The 22,043-nt window shown below is 42.0% G+C and overlaps 1 protein-coding gene across 25 annotated transcripts in view; it reads right to left on the reverse strand.

Annotated features, from left to right (window-relative positions):
* Nucleotides 1-22,043, reverse strand: part of APBB2 (amyloid beta precursor protein binding family B member 2) — a 181,440-nt gene that overhangs the window by 134,328 nt on the left and 25,069 nt on the right. For 5 of the 25 annotated variants that reach the window (XM_065060750.1, XM_065060740.1, XM_065060755.1 and 2 more), the window contains exon 3: nt 5,936-5,982. The exons of the other annotated variants lie outside the window; for them this stretch is intronic. The gene's annotated coding sequence lies outside the window, so the exon portion shown is untranslated. The remainder of the gene's footprint in view (nt 1-5,935; nt 5,983-22,043) is intronic. 25 annotated transcript variants of the gene reach the window in all.

A 22,043-nucleotide genomic window follows, 5' to 3' on the forward strand; every position in this document is an offset into this window, starting at 1 on the left:
CCACTCATGCTGTACCAAGAATGCCAGCTATGTTGAGCATTTTGCTTGGAGGTACTGCAGGAATCTAGGGTCAGTAAGTAGCCAAAGGCAGTCAAATTTACTTAAAACAGTTAAGTTAATCAATACAGATGAAAAAAAAAAACAAACAAACAAACCTCTAGCTAGTGACAGGAGGGCTTGATAGCTTCTTAAATGAGTACTGGTAATGACTAGAAGATGCAGAGAGATGCTGGCTTGGACAGGAAAGTTCTGGAGCTCTCTTTGCATTGATATTCTCCAGCAAAAGTGTGACAAAAGATACAAGGTATTGTGAAGTTAAAATTAAAAAGACGGTGTGGTGCTCTACAACAAGAAGCAAAGCATGCAATAGATAGAAAAAAAATGAGCTGAAATACTGATGGAGAAGTCTTCAGAAAGCCTCCAGTAAGTCAATGGGAATTTAGCCACCTGTGCTGGTTTTCACTGGGGTAGAGATAATTCTCCTCATGGTAGCTATTATAATATGTGTTTGGCTGTGTTTGGATTTGTGCTGGAAACAGCGTTGATAACACAGGGATATTTTAGTTATTGCTGGGTAGCACTAACACTGTGTCAAGGCCTTTTCCGCTCCTCACACCACCCCACCAGCGAGTAGGCTGGGGGTGCACAAGAAGCTGGGAGGGGACACAGCCAGAAGAGCTGACCCCAGCTGATCAAAGGGATATTCCAAACCACTTGAAGTCATTCTCAGCATTTAAAGCTGAAAGAAGAAGGAAGCGGGAGATGTTGGAAGTTATGTTTTTTTGTCTTCCCAAGTAACCATTACACATGATGGAGCCCAGCTTCCCTGGAGATGCCTGAACACCTGCTTGCCCATGGCAAGTAGTGAATGAATGCCTCGTTTTGTTTTCCTTGTGTGTGTGGCTTTTGCTTTAGCTATTAAGCTGTCTTTTATCTCAACCCACAAGTTTTCCCACTTTTACCTTTCCAATTCTCTTCCCCACCCCATTTCGGGGGTGTGAGTGAGTCGCTGCGTGATGCTCAGTTGCCAGCTGGGGTTCAAGCACAACACCATTATTTTTACAGAACTAGACTGCAGTCTGTGTCACAACTCAAAAATAAAATTCAAAACTCTTTTGGAGCTTAGAAGTATTTTTCTCAGGCATGCCACCTCCAAGAGGTCTCAGAACCTGTTAGAGTACAAGTGAAGAGTTACAGCTCCTGGAAAAAATAAAGTAATAAATAAATAATCACTGAGCAGTCACTCCAAGGCTCAAGGTTGAACACACATGGCTGAAGTAGGACCCCCAGTTCTCAAAACATTGAAACTGTCTACCAGACCCTTCACAACCTCAACAGTGTCAGGAGTTGCTAGAAAGCACTGTGAGAAGGAAGCACCTACAACTTCAGCTGAAGTCCACAGAAGCCATTAGGAAGAATTCCCATTGCTTCCAGTTTACCTAGGAAGCTTGCTGTGCTCAGAGCTACTGGGGGAGAATCAGTGGCTCTAAGATTTCCTGTCAAAGATATAAGTGCCTGTGTGTATCTACATACGTGTAAGTACGCATGTGGATGGACGCAGGCACACATTATAGATGCCTGCAAGGCCAGCCAACTCGGAGCCTTCATTTAAAAGCAACTTACTTACATAGTCAAAAGCAACAGTCAAATGTAGTATTTCTACTAAGCACAGTATAAACTTGAAATATGCATAAACAAGAGCAGGAACTGTCCTTAACTTAATGCATGCAGAACTTAAATGGAATACAGAGTCCTGAACTCAAACAGGTTAAACTCCGAGTACAAACATGCAGTGCTTATCTCTGCTTACAGAATCATTTCATGTACATTCAGCTGCAGAAAGTAAAAGTCAAAGTTGCTGTTCCACAGCCAGCAGGCTGAAATCCTTCATGTAACAGTACAGTTTTACATCTACACTGATTTAAGCCAACTGGCCCTTTTAGCAGCAGTTGGCCTTTAGACTGGCTCAGCCACCTCAACACAGCAACACTGTCACAAGGATGCGTGTTCTTTGAGGGGCTGGTTTTCAGATGGGTCCTCAAAGTGATCAGCTGGGATGGGGGGAGTGGGCACAAGGAGGAGGAAAAGGTGTGTGTTAATGACTTGAAGAAGATGAACAGACACCCTTTGAACAGCAGCTGTCAGCAACCGCTTTTAAAACATTCATTTCAAAGTAGTCAAAAATGATATGAAACCATGCCCGTAATATTTGACCAAGCCTTAAAGCTTCGTTGAAAGATGTCCCATCTGGCACATGCAGCAGGCCAGAAGCACTGCCAGCACTAATAACTCAGATGACACACAACCTCACCAGTGTGCTCGACTCTTATCCTGCCCAATCTGTGCTTTCAATAAGAGGAAAAAAAAAAAAACAAACCCAAAACACACACACAAAATACACAAAACAAACAAACAAAACCACAAACACAAACCTCACTGGGGTCATATCTGAACCTTACAGAGATCCACACATGGGTTCATGTAAGTTTAAGATGGGAGACTGATCTAATTTCAGCACAGACAAATAGGTTCTCCTTCTCCAGCAAATCATACAGTTTATGCGATAGCTACAATAGTATTAGAGTAAAAATAAAGCTTGAGAAAGCACCAACACTACAGTTCAAAAGCAGCTTAAATTGAGAAAATGTAATAGAAACCAGAGAAGCATTCTGCATCCCTCCCCTAAGGGAGGGAGACAGCGCTACAGGCAAAGGTACTTTCAGTCACAGTAATTTAACTGTGGTCTTAAATCAATGGAGAATGCTTTGGTGTGAGGGGAAAACTTTGTTCATAGCAGTAATTAGCAGACAAAACCTGTTCCCAGTGAAATCAGTGGGGCTAGGATTCTGCACTGTTTCCATAATTAACACATTTTCAACTACATACACATTTGGCCAGTTCTCTAGCAAATCTTTTTTTCTAGCAAAAAATTTTTTAAACCACCACACATCTTCCATAGGACATGCCAAGACAGATATGTGTTTAAAAACCTGATCTGAGAGCACAGCTCTAAATTCTCAGTGCTTTCACGCCACTCGGCATCTGACCTCCTGGGGTATTTATTACTGATCATCTTTCCAATTAATCCTGTTTCTGTCTGTACTTTATCACAGACCTTTTGAACTCACCTAAAGAAAGTCTACTAAAAGAAATTAAAAAAAAATCAACTCTATTTCTAGTTACTACAAAAAAATTATGAACAATTAGTGTTTAAACCCAGTTACTGCCAGTCAGTAACTATTCCTAGGAGACAAACTTTGCTGCTTACCATTTTGCAAAATCACCATACCAAATCAGTGAAAAATTCATAATACTTAAAAAAAACTCGCCATACTCAATGTGCTTCTACTCTAGAAGATAAAATCCAATTTAGAGATACTTGTATGCAAAATGCACACTACGGAAGATATTAGCAATGGACCACTAGATTATGAACTACATCCTTCTGATTTGGTCACTGTACGGGTACATAAAGATTTATGTTTAAATTTAACACTACCCCAATGTGGGTAGAAAGTCAGCAAAACCAGAGCTTTCAAACTTAATGGCATGGAGTAGTTGGGTTACGGTGACAGCAACTTATTTGACTACAGTACTGCATTAGCAGATAACAGTGTGGTCCACCTCACACCTAACAAAGATTGGCCACACAACCCCAAAAGGCACTTCCAGAGGGCTGACAGACCAAAAGCAGTAGCAGCTTCTTGACCAACTTCTGTATAAGAAATTGGCAATAAGGAAGAGAACATTTAAAAAACCACAAAGACTTGCTATCTTTTTCACAAGACTTTCAAAAATCCCATGAAGCCCCCCCAAAAAACGTAACCAGGCTATTTTTGTGAATCCTAACAACCAGGAAAAGAAGTGGCTGTGCTTTGTATAAGCCAAGCAAATATTTCTGTTATGATGGCTTAAATAAAACTGACCTCAGGAGAGGAAATAAATGTTACCCAAGTCACCTGGCACATTCCCCCATCTCAGGTACAATGGACACTGACACTTCCAGACAGGGGACAGCATTTCCTCACCAGGGCCACATTCACTTGCCTCTTGGTAAAGAATACTTTAAAGTAATTTAAATCGACATTAAAATGGATAAAAAGACTGCTGATTAAATACCTGTCAAAGACAATGACAATACTTTTTTCCTTCAAATTAGCATGTGTTTTACCAAAGCCAGGTCACCGTATCAGGTTGACCCTGGCTGGACACCAGGTGCCCACCAAAGCTGCTCTATCACTCCCCTCCTCAGCTGGACAGGGGAAAGAAAATATAACAAAAGGCTCGTGGGTCAAGATAAGGACAGGAACAGATCACTCACCAGTTACTGTCATGGGCAAAACAGAATTGACCTAGAAAACTAATTTAATGTATTACAAATCAAATCAGAGTAAGGTAATGAAAAAAAAAACCCTAATCTTACACACCTTCCTCCCCACTCCTCCCTTCTTCCCAGGCTCATCTTCACTCACTATTTTCTCTACCTCCTCCCCACCAGAGGTTCAGGGTGATGGGGACTGGGGGCTGTGGTCAGTTCATCACACGTTGCCTCTGCTGCTCCTTCCTCCTCAGGGGAAGGACTCCGCACACTCTTCCCCTGCTCCAGTGTGGGGTCACTCCCATGGGAGACATTCCTCCACGAACTTCTCCAACGTGAGTCCTTCCCATGGGCTGCAGTTCTTCACAAACTGCACCAGTGTGGGTCCCTTCCACAGGGTGCAGACCTTCAGGAACAGACTGCTGCAGCGTGGGTCCCACACAGGGTCACGAGTCCTGCCAGCAAATCTGCTCCAATGTGGGCTGCTTTATTCACAGCGCCACAGCTCCTGTCAGAAACCTGCTCCAGCATGGGCTTCCCATGGCAGCACAGCCTCCTGTGGTCACATCCACCTGCTCTGGTGTGGGGTCCTCCCCAGGCTGCAGGTGGGTCTCAGTCCACCATGGACCTCCATGGGCTGCCAGGGAACAGCCAGCCTCACCATGGTCTGCACCTCGGGCTGCAGAGGAACCTCTGCTCTGGTGCCTGGAGCACCTCCTGCCCTCCTTTTTCACTGACCTTGGTGTCTGCAGAGATGTCTCTCACATAGTCTCACTACTCTCTTCTGACTGCTGCTGGTGTTGCACTGCTTAAATCTATGTTGCACCATCACTGATGGGCTCACCCTTGGCCATCAGTGAGTCCACCCTGGAGCCGGCTAGCACTGTTTTTATCAGACATGGGGGAAACTTCTGCCAGCTTCTCTCAGAAGCCATCCCATAGTCCCTGCTACCAAAACCTTGCTGCGAAAACCCAGTACAAGCAGAGAGGCCTGCTGGGCTGAGGTGTCATGAGGTCTTCCCAGCAGCCCAGGCTGTGGCTGTGGCAGCTGCCCAAAGGGGCAGAAGGCACCTGGGAACTCCAGTGCCATCCAACAAGTTATGAGCCAAACTGTGCTTATACTGCAGATAGTCTAACCAACTGCTTCAAAACTTAGTTCTTATAGTTTAATCTACACATCACACTGAAACAGAGGGCATTGGTCTGTAAATACATAGTACAGCAGTCTGCTTTTCCCAAACATGCACTGCATTTTCTCTGTAGCTGTGAGGAAAAGTTTGGTTTTAAACAGTGACTAAAAATTCTGTTTACAATTTTTCACTAGAAAAGTACAACTGTTGCTCTGAAATTAACGTCAGTTTTCTGATGCATAAAACATGACCAATGGTATAATTTAACCCAACTTAGACTAAGCCTATCGTCTCCTGATGAAGATACAAGGCAACACAGAAGTTTAAAATACTGTACTGCCTTTGCAGATTTACAATGAGTTCCTCTAAAAATACCCGTTGAAAACACTTTTCTTCCAATTTGCCTATTTCACAAGCAAAGCTTTCTCTAAATTCTACCAAATAAAATAACAGCTAGAAACTAAATATAAAGAAAATACACACACACCTTTTTACTGCAGACCTTCCCCATGACACAGAATGTAGCTTGTTCACCTGTGTACAGATACAACAGGGTCCAGTTCAGAAGAAAGGTGGCAATAAAGTTTTATGCAAAAAAGAAAGAAGTGATTGTGATTACTGGAGGTAATGAAACATAAGAACAGTTATTACAGTTAGAAAAAATGAGATACTACAGAGGTTTCAAACAAGAGATTTTAGTTCACCTGATAGTGCTAAAATATCAGATTCTTCTTTTGAACTTAAAACTTCTTTCTCAAGCTCCATCTCTTCTTCAGAGATGAGGTTTAGCAAGGATAATGTTTCCTTTATTTGCACAGTAAGAGAGCACACTTGAAATGCCAATAAACCTCAGATTTCCCTGGGCTGAATCACCCTTTCAAGTACCGTAAAAGGTAAATATCTGCACCCATGCAGCTATGTGAGTATTCCTGTTAGTTAGCTACAACTTACCTAGCACTTACAGGCATCTGTATTTTTTTTTAAATGTATTAGTTGAACAAGCATCACATACAATATTACTTTAGATATTAAGCTAATGAAAAGTCATAGCTGAGACTAAACACAGAGTAACAGCTCAGAGACTGGAAGATCAAGGATTTTATTTAATGCTGAGGCCTTGTACAAATTGCTTAAGCTCACCATAGGATGGTTTACAAACCTACTAAAAACCAAAACCACCATAAGTAATACCTGTGGCTTCTTGACAGGTGCATTTAAAAAAAAAAAACAAAAAACACACACACCTGGACAAGATAACCTGTAAAATCATTTACATGTGTATTGATAACTCATTTTGACACCGCTTAGAGACCCTCCATTTAGGTATATCCTGTGCACAAAACACGGAGTCAGAGGAGTTCTCCTCTCCACAATTTCCAAATCAGAGAACACGGCAAGCTACTAGAAAGTGATAAATGAGACAGGATCAGAGCCATACAAAACCAAAGTCACCAATTACTCACAAAATTAACAGTCAGAGGCAACTCAGACTAACCATTCTTATACCGAAGCTCCTGCAAGATAAGACAGATCTTCAGGAATTCAGCCAAACCTGCCCACACAAGGCAGGCAAGATGAGTGAAGAGCCTACTGTCACCTACTGCTGTAATGTAACTTGCTGCCTAGAGTCATACATCTGATATGCTTAACTCCTCATTTCCAGGACATGAGAGGCTTGCTCAAAGTCTCCAAAATAACTCCTGAGCCACTGACCAAAGATAATATGCAAGTACACATTATCATCAGTAAACCTAAGCTGTACTGTTATTTTGTGCTCTTATGGTTTCCTTCCTTTTAGATAAAGGTAAGGTACTTTACAACAAAAACACCACCACCAAAAAAGCCATGGAAAGATTTTTTTGTTTTACATGATAAATAAAGCAGCAATTTAGGCTAGCTAATAACAAGACAAATCTACTGTATCCATTTAACCATCACAGGGATATGATTAAACAGGTAATAAATACCCACATCTAAGTGAAACAAAAAGCTAACTGTAGGATTAATCTTCAGCTGTAGAAAACCCAAGGGTCTATAAGTGATCCTCCACCAAATAGCATTTCTTCTAAAGCAATCGATTTAGTCACTCTGGTGGAACACAACTGTGATCAATATTAAGCCTGAGACTGTACAATTTACAAGCTACAGGATAATGTACATATCCAAACCCATGACAGGGGCATGTAAGGAGCAGTCTCTTTCCTAACAGAGCTAGTCTTTTGAGTAACTACTGCACGAGCTCACTAGTGATCAACACTGCAATCCACAAAAGCAACTTCCAACAGCAAAATGTCTCAATACAGGGTAGTTTGGATCCTCACCCATTTTGCTAGGCTACGGTTAAGTTGTGGGCAAACATGCAGCAAATTAAGTTGACTTCTTGCTTTAGATCAAGAAACAGTAAAAAAAGCTCAACACTGATCAATTGTTAAGATATCATGAATCACAACTTTCCTTAGCAATGATAGGACATGATACTCAGTGTCTTACACGGCATAATGAGATCCTTACAGAATACTAGCCACCTATGGCAACCAAAAAAATATTATCAAAATGCATCTTTTTATATAGGCTTTGCATAATACGTATGCAAAGTTCCATAAAAGGATAAATCTTCCATGGTGAGGGACCTGAGCTCACACACAACATCTTAGCTCTCCCTAGAGACGATGCTGCTGCAGCGTACTCAACTGTGAGATCTGGCTGTCAGAAGAGCTGTCAAACACAATGACCGATTTAAATCTGATACCAGCTGCAGCAGTCTTCCACAGCACAAAAGCTTTTTACTACAGATGCTTATGCTAGGGAAGTATTACAAATGTTTATTCTCAAAGTCCATTTACGTCTTGCAGCATGTTCTGACAGATTACTGCAGCATAGTATTCACCCAATGTCTGCAAAACTCAAGGCCAAAGAGGTGTCAAAGGTCCTTAAGCTGGCAGTGACACAGAAATGCTGCAATTTAAGATAAACAAGGAAACTGCACCATGTAATCAAGCTGATAATTAGTGTATATTTACTTTGTCAGAGGAAGACAAACAGGGTGAGTAAAAAAGGCTCAGAAACCACTCTGCTTCTGGAGGAGAAGCCAGGTTTTATGCAAGCAAGAGGCAGTTCCTCACAGTACTATTTCTTGTGAGCATGCAGAGGTCAGCCTCCTGCTCAGCACACCTGCGAGGAAACTCAGGAGACGGGCACCCCTGACAATTCACACACGCAACTACCAGACAATTGGGAAGACAGATTGGAAACAGCAACAATGGTGATAAACGGCAAGATACTAAGGATTCAAGAGGAGAAAGCTATATTTTTACCTACTGTGAAGAGCTGAATGGAGATAAATAACCAATGCATTTCAATGCCTCTGTTCATTTGGGTAATTCCAGTTTTCGAGAGCCCTGACAGTTTATCGCTTCCGTATCCTAAGAAATTTGTGATATTTCTGAAAAAATAAAACCCAATGCACTCAAAATCTGACAGAGTGTCCTGTGAAATTACAGAACTATGCAACAGTTTCGCTTCTTTGCAATGGGTCCTTCCTCCCTGTCACAAGAAATGCTTTAACTTGGATTTCCAGAGTGCTTCAGTTCAGTGGGATTCCCATTTACCCCGTTACATGCCTCCAAACTCTCCTGGGCCTGTTCTGGCACCTGGTTAATCGGGCACAGAGCCTACACAGAGAATTAACCCAGCAGAACATGGAGGGGGCAAAGGAAGTAGGAAGAACCCAGGCAGTGTATTTAACAGTGATGTGTATAAAAAAGGCCCAGACAGCTGAAGCAAATGTGCAGGCCCGCATCACACAACATGTGAAAAAAATGAGGTAAGGACAGCCCATTCCAGCAGTAACTCACTGGCTTAGCTGTAATATTAATTTTCATTCTAGTAAAAGCCATTTAGCTAAAAGGATGCTCTTTATTCTGTGAGAACAGCTCTCCTAGAAAACATCTAGTAGCCATATGCACTCATCCTCTCTCGGTTTCAATGACAACTGAAGCAATTCAGTTGAAGTTTTTATCTCTGCAGTGCTTAAAAATCAAATGGCTTACACACCTACATGCAGTTCATAAAACCACGGGGCTACAAGGTTTGATGATATCATTTGGCATTGCAGGTGACAATCATTGAAAAGTAAACAAATACAGAAAAAAAAGCAGTATTGTTTCTCTGACAGCAGCAGAACTCCACCTCCCCATTCATCACCACGCTAAAGCATTTCCCTGGACACTGCTCATGAGTTTTGCAGGTAGATCTTGCATTAACATTCCTGCTCTCATCAAAGTCAGAAACCAGGAACTTATAAAATTTTCACCTTTATTTTCTGACTTTTGGTTTAGCAATTCCATGCTGTTTCATCAATCTTAAAAGAGAGAAACACGGAAAAACCCTTGACCTAAGAAATGTGTTATAGATTTATTTACTGTGAGGACAGAAAGAAAAAGAATAATAGCCATAAACAGTAAAACATCAAAATTAAAAAAAAACACAACTGGCTTGCAACTGAAATTCTTTCAAATGCAATCAAGTTTATTTCAAGCTACACCTATATTAATGCACTAGACTATAATTACTTGGCAGAGTTGCATCCAAATCAAACTTTCCTTTATCATATTATGCCTTAGTGAGAACTGCCTTCATTTTTGACGACTTAGTGGAGGAAATGAAATGTAACACCATATTAGCATAGATCTAAGCAGTGAATTGCTTAGCTAAAGCTCCACCATCTACTATTTTTGCCAGCATCTAAATACACAGCCAATAGTCAACAGATATAATAGTTGTCATATTTGCTGAATAGGCTTTTTAGAAAGCAGGACATAGAAAAAAGAGTAAAATTGTAGATCCATTTAAAAAACAAAACAAAACACAACCACTTTAAGTTCAGATCAGTTTCTTATCACAGAAGTTTTGTAAAAGTGCTACTGAAACAACTATTTTTATTTTGGCAGGACGTCAAGGAAAAAAAACTTGAAACATTATTAAATACCTGTTAATAATAAATACATCCCCGATCCTTTTGACCTCAAAAAGAAAAGGGCTCAGCCATGGCAAACGACACCTGTATTATTCCTCCTCACTTTGAGAGGCGCATGCAGGCACCAACCCTTCACAGGAAGGGATCCCATTTCCCTACAGTCACCCCGAGCCAGGCACATTGGTCAGACCAGAGTGACATGAAGGTGAAGAACCCTCCATGGCCATTTCTGCAGGTTGCACAGCACAGAGCCGAGAGACAGCAACAGATGAGCACCAACCCCACAAAATAACAACACAGCCACAGAGAGACAAGAACAGACCTCCCAAGACCATCCTCAGGCAACATCATCCCACTCATTAAAAAGGTACCTGCATTTTCTGGACAACTGCAGCAAAACCAATGACATCTGCAAAAGCCTCAGCATCCCCCAGACAAGGAGTTCCAACCACCTCACCTAGGTGGGGCTGCCAGGGCAAGGTGAGAAGTGGGAGTAGTGAGAATAAAATTTAAAAGAGAGAGAAAGAATTCCAGAAAGTGGCATTAACCTCCCCATCCTCCAGAATTGCTGCCTTGTTTTCCCCAAACCCGCATCAGGATGTTAAGTAGCTATTGGAGTGCCAAGATCCACAGAAGTACTATCCAGTCTAACACCTAAACGAGATAACAGACATGGGGACTGTATTTGGGTTAACTAGAGATGGCTGGTAGAGCTAACTTAGAAGAATCTAAGAGCGCAGCATCTCAGGACTACAGCTACATTGCTTAGAGAGCTGTTGGGAAGCCACACCACCTCAGATTTGCCCATAAAAATCCCAAATTCGCCCACCCCTCCCGTGGTGCAAACGGTTTTTGGTTTCCCTCAGCTGCATGCTGATTAAGAGCACAGCTCAGTGACCTGGCTCTGGAAATCTGTCAATTTCCATTTTGCTTTTTAGATTCAGATTTTAATTATCAGGAGAAAAAAAAATCCTCTACTTTGTAAAAATGCAAAACATTTTTACTCCTGTTACCAAGCCAAAACCAACACCAGATGGAAAATCATTTAAAATTCTTACATGCTAAGCTCTCTTTCGGCAAGGAGGTTACTACTGCCAGCCAGACAGGCCTAGGCAAAAAACAATAAAAAAATAAAAATCCACGGAATATGAAAGTGATTTACATTATACGAGGTGACAGGAAACAGATTAAAACTGATGAAACCACAGTGACTGTTTTAAAAAAAAGTCTTAATTCCTTCAAAAACAATGAAAAGTGGTGAGAATACCATCAGGTCCCACACCAGATAAGACATGCACAATGTGTTCCTAAGGACAGTGGAAGAAACTTGGAACAGTTTTACTCTGCAACAACTCTCAACTCCTAAAAGAATAGTAGGTCACAAACTGACTTAGCAACCCGACAGCCAGCTCACCTCCACCCCCCCATTTCTGGACTATGCAATGAGCCGAGTGAGAACATCAGACCAAGGGAGAGTCTGAGCGGTCCCCAGAAGAGCAGCACATTTCCAGGCAAGACATCTTGCTGTTTCCTAATTTTCTAGCTGCAGCTTTAAGCTGGCTGCCCCGCATGTCACTGGGTCGTCTTTCTGGCTGGAATCACAGGAACAGTTCTGTAGGCGACTCGTTCATAATCCATAAAATCTTGAGCACTTTGCAGCTCCCACAAAGAACGCAAGGCAGCTTTTACTGACCTCGTTTGCCACAGACAGCCTCAACACACTGACATTAAAAAAAAGTCATTAAGAGTTCTGATACTGAGAATATTTGCAGACAGTGTAAATACATCACTTTTACAGCAATTTTATTCAGAATGTGTGCCCTTATGGATCAGTTATTACAGAAATCTGAACAAGGGCATGTCTTTTTAAGAAAGTGAGAGCTCTGAAAGTTAAGTGCTATATTTACAATATTTGCAGAGCATTCTTTATTTAGATTTCTATGGTAACTGGTAAGTAAGAGGACCACAGTTCATATTTTGAATATTTTCATTCCCCATGGTCCAAAACAGTAGAATCACAACTCTTTCTTAAGTAGGAAGAAGCAATAAGCAAGCATATTACTGAGTTAAATAGAGCAGAGTCTACTGATTACCTTGAGGTGGAGGTCTTCGCTAACACAGCAACAGTACATCCATTGAAGCGACCCTGTTTAACGTGCCTTAGTAACAAAACCAGTCTGGTATCCATTATCCACCAGTCAAAACTTGCCAAAATTTCATTTCTGCTCTTACATCACCTTACCTGCCAATAAACAACTTGGGCAGAGGACACAAGAACAACTTTGTTCTCCTTCTGACTCACAAGGAATCAGGGACTGGATATGTTGCGAGAATCAGTACCTGCTGCAGGGGCACGGTACTGTTAACGCAGGAGGAACCGTTGTTCATTATTAAACCCCACCAATTAATATGGAAAGAGCGTCGGACAGTGTACTTCAGTGTATAGTCATCCTACACCTTCAGAGCAGCCTACAGCTGGGCAGGTCCCGCTGCATCCTCTGCTGTGAACGCTACACAGCCAGTGCAAGCAGCACCAGCTCCCAAATCCATGCTGCCCCTTCGTGGGTTTTCCTCCTACATATGTGCGTCTGGACTAATTCAGGGACAATAAAACATCAGGGAGGACAACATAATTGCTCTGTTTTGCAAATAAATAACCAGAGCTCCAAGAAAGGGTAATTTTTTAAAAAGGAGAACTGCAAAGCAAAACAAAAATCTACCTCTCTCATGATGTACAAAATACATCCATTTTATCAGAAATGTATGTAATCTCAGCTACTCACTTCCCTCCTGTTGCTAATTTTCATTCCTAAAGAAGACACCAGCCCCAGACACCAGTTAGTTCATCTTCAGTGCCAAACAGCAAAGACTAATTGCCAAAACTCTCAGAGAAATTAATCCACAGCCAACCACAACTCATTTCCATGGAATGTTCGTCTCCCATGTCCCATGAACAGCTACTCTCAGCATTTCAGCTGTCAGAGATGGTACCACACACCTACCCTCTGGGAGGCTCATGAGCAAGTCCACAGCAAGCACTTCCCAACACACCATTTTTCGCCCAGTGCATAGATTTAAGTTTCTGGGAATCATGTTTCCTCCTTAGTCAAAGATTATTTTTATCAAGGAGAAAGGAAATCCTCCCCCCATCTGCTGTGAGTTTTATTATACATCTGCACTTCCCAAGTGAAACTGCACAGGGCTTTGAGAACTACTGCACTCCAGCAAGACTAGTGAGGATTTAGTAACAAGACAGCCCAAAAATATCTAAAGGAAAGTGAATGCAGCACATTAAGAGCCCTCCATTGCCTTGTCCTCTTCCCATTGCCCCGAAGCCAGATGCAGCAGAAGACAGCCAAGGCAACTGCACTGTGGCTACTTACAGTCACAGCTAATGACCACTCAGTTTCAAAACTCATCTTTTGCCAAACCTATCTACCACGGGACACAAGGCTCCTTCCACAAAAGCTTGATCAGCACAGAGTCAGCCTGGATTCAGGAATGCTTGCGGTGGGACAAACAGGACTTCAACAGCACAGGACCTCCATGCCCAGCCAGTGACCGCAGGGAAGACGGCAGAGGCACTCCAGCCTCAACTACCCAAAACGTCTTTCAGAACTGAGAGCCAGGAGGTCTGTGTGGCTCAGGCAACTTGCAGAGCCAAGTAAAACAGCAGAGAAATACTGGGGAAGGTGTATTTTACTACTAGGGCCCCATGAATAGGCATCATTTTGCCTGGTTCCTCTGGGGGCCTGTAAGCACCAGCCACCCGCTCCCTCCCTCAAAACAGTGGTGCTTAAGCATAGACAAAGCCATCCTGTTTTAACACACCACTTCATGGCAGGAGCACGAAATGGCAAGACTAGGCAATAGTCCAAAAAAAATATAGAAAACAGAAATTCTGTGGAACAGAAAGCACTTGCAAAGCACAGACTTTCAGTGGGACGTGGAAACCAGTGAGTGAGCACTCAGTTTTGTTAAAATGCTTACTTCAGGCTAGTAAAGCATAACATTACAACAGTCCAATAAAACTGAAAAGTAAGAGTTTGTTAGACACAGCAAAACCAGAATGTTTTCTACCTGTGGCTTATATTCCTCCCTTGATGTCATAAATCCAACTAATTTCAATATTACTGAAGGAAACCAAGTGCAACTAACTAGTTTAAACAGGGAGAAAGCACTAACGGTCACCATGAGACACATCAGCCAGAGACATGCTCCTTGCAAACAAAACTGCATCATGTTCACCTCTGCGCCTCCAAGCCAAGCCTCCTGCAATGCTCTTCACAGCAAACCCTGCCTTAGAAACTTCCTAGCATGAGCTCTGCTGAGACAACTACACTATCTTCTGAAAAACACACCACTACACTCTCAAATACTTACTACTTCAGCCCTTGGACATGTCAAGTCACGCATGAAAGAACCACAACAACCCACCATTTAGGTGGCACACTCTACTGCATTCTTATCAGAGGAGTTTCTCTGAGGCATCCTCCTGCACTCAAACTAGCTCTCTGCTTGGTTATGCTAGCTTATAAATGCACCTCCTGTGTACTCGCAATGCTGCATGCTGACTAAGGTTCTGAAGCAAAATCAAACTTTGGTCCACAAGCACTTGTATCTGTGCTTAGACAAATATCTATAGGGAGGGATAGTGATTATACCAAGCTAACTTCTTTTTGCACTTAGTGAGTGATTCCCAGACTGTCTCACCAACCTCAGCTACAGCATCCTCAAGAAACATGCCACCTATCCATCCCATACTGGATGACTAGACCCACACCGTCCCTGCTGGAGCTCAGAAGAGGCAGGAGTAGCAAGGACATGGAAGAACTGAAAGAAGCATCCAGAAGCTTTACAAAAAGAGATATACCCAAATGCCTAAGCATATTTTAATTCAATACACATGCCAGCAGCCACCCTACAGTGAAGAAAGCAGTTTCTTCTAGACAGCTGATATACTTAACCTACTTCAGCAACAGCAGTCCCAAGGACAACAACCAAGAGCAGTAGTTTGGAGAGCTACTGCACAGTGGGGCACAAGGCCACACCAGTGCCTCACACCTTTGTTTTTTGTTATAAACATCAAGGCTCTGTCTTGTGAAAGCCCAGACTGACATCCATCTCAAGAATGACAGGCATCTTCTAAAGCATTAGCACCCTTCCCATTAAAAGATAAGGCAAACCACATCCTAAGTCCACCTACCCAAATTAGCATACTTCAGCTGTGGTACACTGTCCGGGCAGGTCCAATGAAGTTAACACTGTCTTGCTCCAATCAAGCAGAGCAGCCTTAACCCAGCTGTAGATGGCTGCTGGGTCTCCCAGAATCACAGCAGCGTAAGAGTCACCATCAGCAATGACAGAAGCCAGGACAGGATCTCTCTGCTTTTGGTCCTTGCTCAAGTCTTCATGAACACAGTTTCCTACACTCACTGGAAGACATCCATGTCAGCACAGTGTCTTTAGCAGTCCACCATCATATACACATATAGGGCAGAAAAAAACCCACCCACCATTTCTGTTCACACACTCACAAGCCAGCCTTCTGTTGCACAAAATACTGCAGTGTGATACTCCTATGCAAGAGCACTTGCTTTTGAAAACAAGAAGTGATGGGAAAAAAAAGCCCCACACAAACAAACACCACCACACAAATCTATGCTACTTCCTTTCCACATATTACAGCACAGAAAGAGACATCTCCATAAGAGGGAACACTGCACATGCATAACAAAGGAGCTGTCACCCTGGTCACCTTGAGGAGTTCTGTCATGCTGGTGGGTAGCACTGTAATCCATGGGGGCTGCTACTGAAAAAAATGCAGCCAGCTGCAGAGCAAAATGCTCAGAAGAACAAGGAGGCAGGACTCCGGACGGTTTTTGCTCTAAATGTTTCCAAAAGGAGTAAATCCTCTACAACAACTCACTTCCTTCCATTTGGAGTGTATTTCAGCTCGTTCTTCTGTTTATTTTGATTGAGCTGTTGTTCCCATTGTTCACCCAGGTAACCAAAACTTGATACCTGAACTACTCAGTACTCTAACATGGAGTTAATACGTCACTGATAACCAGTTGCTTAGAGTGCACAGAAACTATATATACACACCAAAAATCCCCGTGCAGTTCCAATGGCTCCACACTCTAAAAAACCAAAAAGTCCCTGGAAAAATACCTCTAGGCTCCAGGTAAAATGAAAGGAGAATGCATGTGCACACAGTTCAGCTGACCCAGCTGACAATTGACAAGCTTCTGTAAGTGAAAAAAAACAACAAAAAAAGCCAGATTTAATTAACCACAGAAAACCCAGGCTAGGACTGGGGTGAGGAGGAGGGAAAAGCACCAACAACAAACCCCAACCTCACATGAACACAGCTATTCATAGGGAACACCTATGTTCTCCACTAAACGTTTGCAATTTGAGGTCATATATAACCATCCACAAAGTCTTCTGATGAAAGTGGAACTGAATGCCAGCAATGGTTCCTCTGTGCTCAGGCTGGCTTTGAAAACAACCAACAATCAGCTGGAGGCAGTATGAAGGTCCTACAGTTACATATTAGCATTACAGAAATTAAGATTCTTCTACAATTTGCAGCACCTTTAAACAATTACTATTCTGTTTTTGTGAACTGTTTCTGCCAGCATCTCTGCAGCACCAGAAGCTATCTAGAGTGAAATACATGTGCATTGCTAGGGAGAGGCCACTTGGGAAAATGCAGCAACAAGGCCAAGATCACTTGCTTGGCTCAATTCTCTGCAGGGAAGCAAAGTGAGCCGAGGAGAGGATGCTCAGCAGCCCCCACATGCCACACGCCTGAGGGGCCCAGCTTCTTCAAGGGACAAGGGGGTACAGGGAGCCCTGCTTGCTTCTCAGCACACACCTTAACAGTCAGGCACCAGTTTCAATTATCAGATAAGAGACTGCTTTTGGAAAGTTAAGAGTCAAGCTAAGCTAATCAAGGAAATTCACCCCAGGGCACTGAATTCTTACTTTCTCCAGAAATCATGAAACACATCCAGCTGCTTCTAATATAAAAGTCCGATTAGACAGCAGCTCCTAGCGCTAACGCTGTAGTCTAACACGTGAAGCTTGCCTACAAAGGCATCACTGCCAAAACCACCAGCTTATGCAGGCTTATGTTGCTGGTGAACATCACCTTAAGAGTGCATTGCAGTAGTATTTTTCTTTAATATAAAAACCGCAGAGCACAGAAATATGTCAATGATACACTTTGAAAAAGTAGTCAGGTATATTATCTGAGACACAGCTTTCACACAGCAGATCATTGACAAAAGAGAAGCCCCAGGAACATCACAGGGATGTGTTCTCCAATTGTTTTGTTCATAGGGTTACCGCAAAACAAAACAAAACAAAAAAAAGCAAAAGGCCTTGAAAAAACCCCATGGATTTAGCAATAATTGCACACCACACAAACAGTCCTTACACTAAAAAAAAAACAGCCTTTGGGATGGTTTTGTGTATGAGCTGATTAGGCTGTTAAAAGCATTCAAAGGTACCTCACCTGCAAGAGAGCGCATTCCTCACCGTGTGCAAAACCAAAAAAGTTCTCTTTCACTGAAGACCTCAAACTGTAACAAAGAACAGATTGTTTCCCAACACTTCAAACACACTTCTCACTGTGTTTAACTTCCTCCTCATCTTAGTCCTTTAAATTTGATGAATATATCAGCACTGTTTTCCCCATAGAAACACAAAGACAATTTATAAACAGTAGGGCTTAAAGACCTTCAGTTATAGCACTATAAAATAACATTATAGTAGAGTTCAAGTGTTGTTGTTTACATGTTTTACAACTCTATTCACATTACTAAGTAAAGATGCAAAGGACAGAATGCCTGAACAGGTGACTGTTATCACAAGTGATTTTATTTTTAACCTATAAAGCTTTTCTTTTAAATACAGTCTTGCAAATGTAAAGACTATAGTAATACAAGTTACACCAACTAAGGTGCTGGAGCACATTAGAAACATCAGCAATGACAACTGTAAGGCACATAGATCCATCCCTGAGATGACACCAGCCCAAACTGCCAAGGCTGCCCGAGCTCAACCACATTGCTTCTGGCCCTGAGCCAGATCGCATGAGAGCAGCTCAGATCTCCCCTGCAGCCACAGCACATTCGCGTGCAATGCGGATAATCCTCCTACGATAACCAAGCGCGGGGGGACTATTCAATACAAGAAAAATTCCAACGATGCTTCACTGAACAAGACACAGCTGTCAAGTAGCATGTGCAATCTTGACCTGAAATGTTCTGCCTGGGTAGCTACTGGGTACCACTTAAGCAAAAGAAAGCTGCAGTTTCCTCATTCTTAGTTCAGTATACTAGCTTCATGAAAGGAAAGGAAACATATCCTTTCGTAAAGCAAAGGAAGAAAGACCACAAAAGCAGAAGTATCAGCCCAGCATCAGTGGCCATGAGTGGAAAAGACATGGTAAAGCCTGACTCCACTGAAATCAGCTGGAATTCAGCAGAGCACAGACACTATTCCACCAGCTCAGGTGTCCTGATCTAGTTCTCTATTTATTACTCACGCTGCTTGTAAATTCTTGCAATTAAAACCTTTAAAACAATACTTGCCAGAGCATTACCTCTAAAAAAAAGGGGAGAACCATACACAAACTCTGATCTCAAGAGAAGATACTGGATCAGACTCAGATCAGGTTTATGCAGATGCAGGACTCGAGTAATTGTTCTTGCTTCCAACAAGGTCAAATTCAAAATGCTGTTAGGAAACATTATATAGCCCAGTAATAATCTCACTCGGGGGGTTACTGCTATGCTGGCTTGCACCCAGATTAAAAAACAGTCAGGAAAACCATTCACTTACATTATTACATTTTTACCTTGCCATAAACGCCACTATCTAAAGCCATCTTACATCCAAGTTTTAAACTTAACAAATCAAACCTACTTGAAAAACTATACTCACCTACATATGTAATGACCACTTCATTTTTTAACCCTTTTCTTATTCCTTCACTTTTTTTAAAACCTGGGTTTAATTTCTTCCCTTCCTGTACTTCTGTTCCATGTTGGCTACAATTTCGCAGAAACATGTCCTACCATTAAATTGTAGTTGTGTGTTTGGCGAGACTGGAAGTTGAGCTACTTCCTTTCCAGAGTGCAAGCTGACTAAAGATACTGCAGAGCAAGGGTTTGCTTGCAGGACTCTATTTTTTATCATTTAACATATACTATTACAACACAAAATTGAAGTGATCCTCTTTTTCCAGATACCTTCATTTTCACTGCATCCCAGCACTAAAAGCCAAATGTGATGTGGCAAGTTTTTTCAAGCACTGTAAAGGAAAGAAATAACTATGCTATACTAAATGACCACCACTTGGGCATCTCTGCACCTAAGATGTATTGGATGGATCGCAAATATAAGCCAAAATGAATTAGACATGACACATTAAGTTTCCAATGCTTCTAAAGTAATGTAAATTTCTGGGGGAAAAAAATAAAAAAAGACAAATAAGAAAAAGTATCTACAACCTTGAATGGTGAGAGAAATAATGGATACCATCAGGACACTATAAATAGAGAACAATTAAGAGCTGGAAAATATTTGACCCACACATATAGAATTATTGACTAACACTCAGTCACCATTTGATCTCAGCAGCTGGGCCTGCATCAGGAACAGCAATGCAGCATTCACATGCTGCGTGACAAATTTCCCCAAAGTAACATACTCACCATTATCTCATCTAATCTCCCAATTGTTTCTCAAGTCAAGCAGTTTTTTCATAGAATTTGCCTTTGTTCAGCTGCTTGCTTTTACTCATTTTTCCCCCCCTTCTCTCTCTGTATATCTCTATATATTGCACACTGAGATCTTAATACATGGAAGCACAGGCAGGCATAGAAGCATCTTTTGTATAAAAGCAATGACAGAAACCTGAAGCTCTGACCATTGCCATTTGAAAACAAAGCAATCACAATGAATTTTTAAATGTTTATTTATTACTGCTATAACGCTTCCTTGCTTTCACATTCTGGCTAAAGTAGAAATGACAGAAGAAAGAGTGTTTTTAACACCGTTAATTTTAAGCCAGAACAGAAGCAGGAAGTACTGGAAGTTTCACAGGAAAGCCGGTCAGTTTAGTTTTTATTGCCGGAAGTTACCCCAACATTTCTTTTAACATTTGAATAGAGAACAGATATGAATCTCTAAAAATTAAGGTCCACGCGCAGCAAACCAGAGCACCACGTGAATAGGCGCTGCTATCGAACTGAACTTTAACCATCATTACATCAAGTTCACCACATACGTGGACTCTGGCATGACGTTTTACTTAATAAAGCAATAAAGCCTTAGTTGCTCAGGATAGGAACGACTATTTTGAGTTTAAAAAGCCATTGTGGGCCACTAAAAATTAATACTGAACTACCCCCTTACTGCTTATGAAAAGCTTGACAGCTACACAGAAATACTCTGAAAGCTGTATCTCAAAGCTTATGCTTTTCAGTCATGTACCTAGAAATGCTGAAGTTATAACAATCAATTTTGGATGGGGAATGGTGGAAATGAGTTGGAGACCTGAGCTGAGCCCCCTCCTTTTGCAGTTCTGAGCACCCAACAGCATCTGCCAGCTGGCCAGCTGTGCACTCACATCTCGCTGGATGTGGGACCCCCTTCGCAAAAGTTTTAACTACCATAAGTTTTTACACAGTGGAATCAAACACACACTTTCATTGTTACTGCTTACGGTTGATTCCAAACACTGGCGTTTGTAAAGTTAATAATATATGCATGTGTATATAAAAAGTGGGCTAAAAAATGAAAATAAGTAGTAGAGTTCTCACGTTTGAGTCATTAAGGTTGGTGTGTTTCTTGGCATACAGCTAAACAGGAGGGGAAAGGAACAAGAAATGCTGGAAGATAGGACTGGAACAGATCCAAGTTTTTAATGCTTCTAAAGTGACCAGCATATACTGGCCAAAGAAGAAAACACCTTGGATCATTTCAGCCAAAACTTTTTTTCCTAATTCTTAAATAGCTGTAGTTACTAGGGCAAGACTCCATCTTATTCACCCAAACTACTCTTCATTATTTCAAAAAGCGCATCACACATAGGACTATCAATGTGGATGTATTTTACAAAACTAATACAATGCAAAAAAGAGCACATACCAGACTGCAGCATGAAGGCCACCAGTAACTGCCACACAAGCCCGAACTTCTCTGACCACCACGCAGGGTAACCCTGGCCAACCACGACATGCACACTGGTGTCCGAGAGCCGCTCTGACATTCAGTAGTTGCTGAAGCATTTAGAACAACACATGCTTTGCGTTGCCTACCCAACCAAGGAGGAGGGAGAGAAGGGCTGCCATGCACACCTCCCCAGGCAGCACCAGCTCGCCCAGATAAGCAGGTGATGGACAAGTGATGGGACGCCAACAGCGAGGTGAGAATAAGGGCTCAGGGTGCAAAACAGCAAAGACAAGCAGCAGCCTGTCTCCCACATCCTTGTGTTTTAAAGTATTTTGTACTCCAACAAACTGAAAGGAAGGCGGCAGGAGGGAAAGATGAAAGGTAGAAACATCAGCAGATGACAATTTCTGATGTAAAGCAGTATCTG

This window comes from Columba livia, chromosome 4 (genome assembly GCF_036013475.1).
Source record: "Columba livia isolate bColLiv1 breed racing homer chromosome 4, bColLiv1.pat.W.v2, whole genome shotgun sequence".
In the NCBI taxonomy this organism is placed as follows: domain Eukaryota; kingdom Metazoa; phylum Chordata; class Aves; order Columbiformes; family Columbidae; genus Columba; species Columba livia.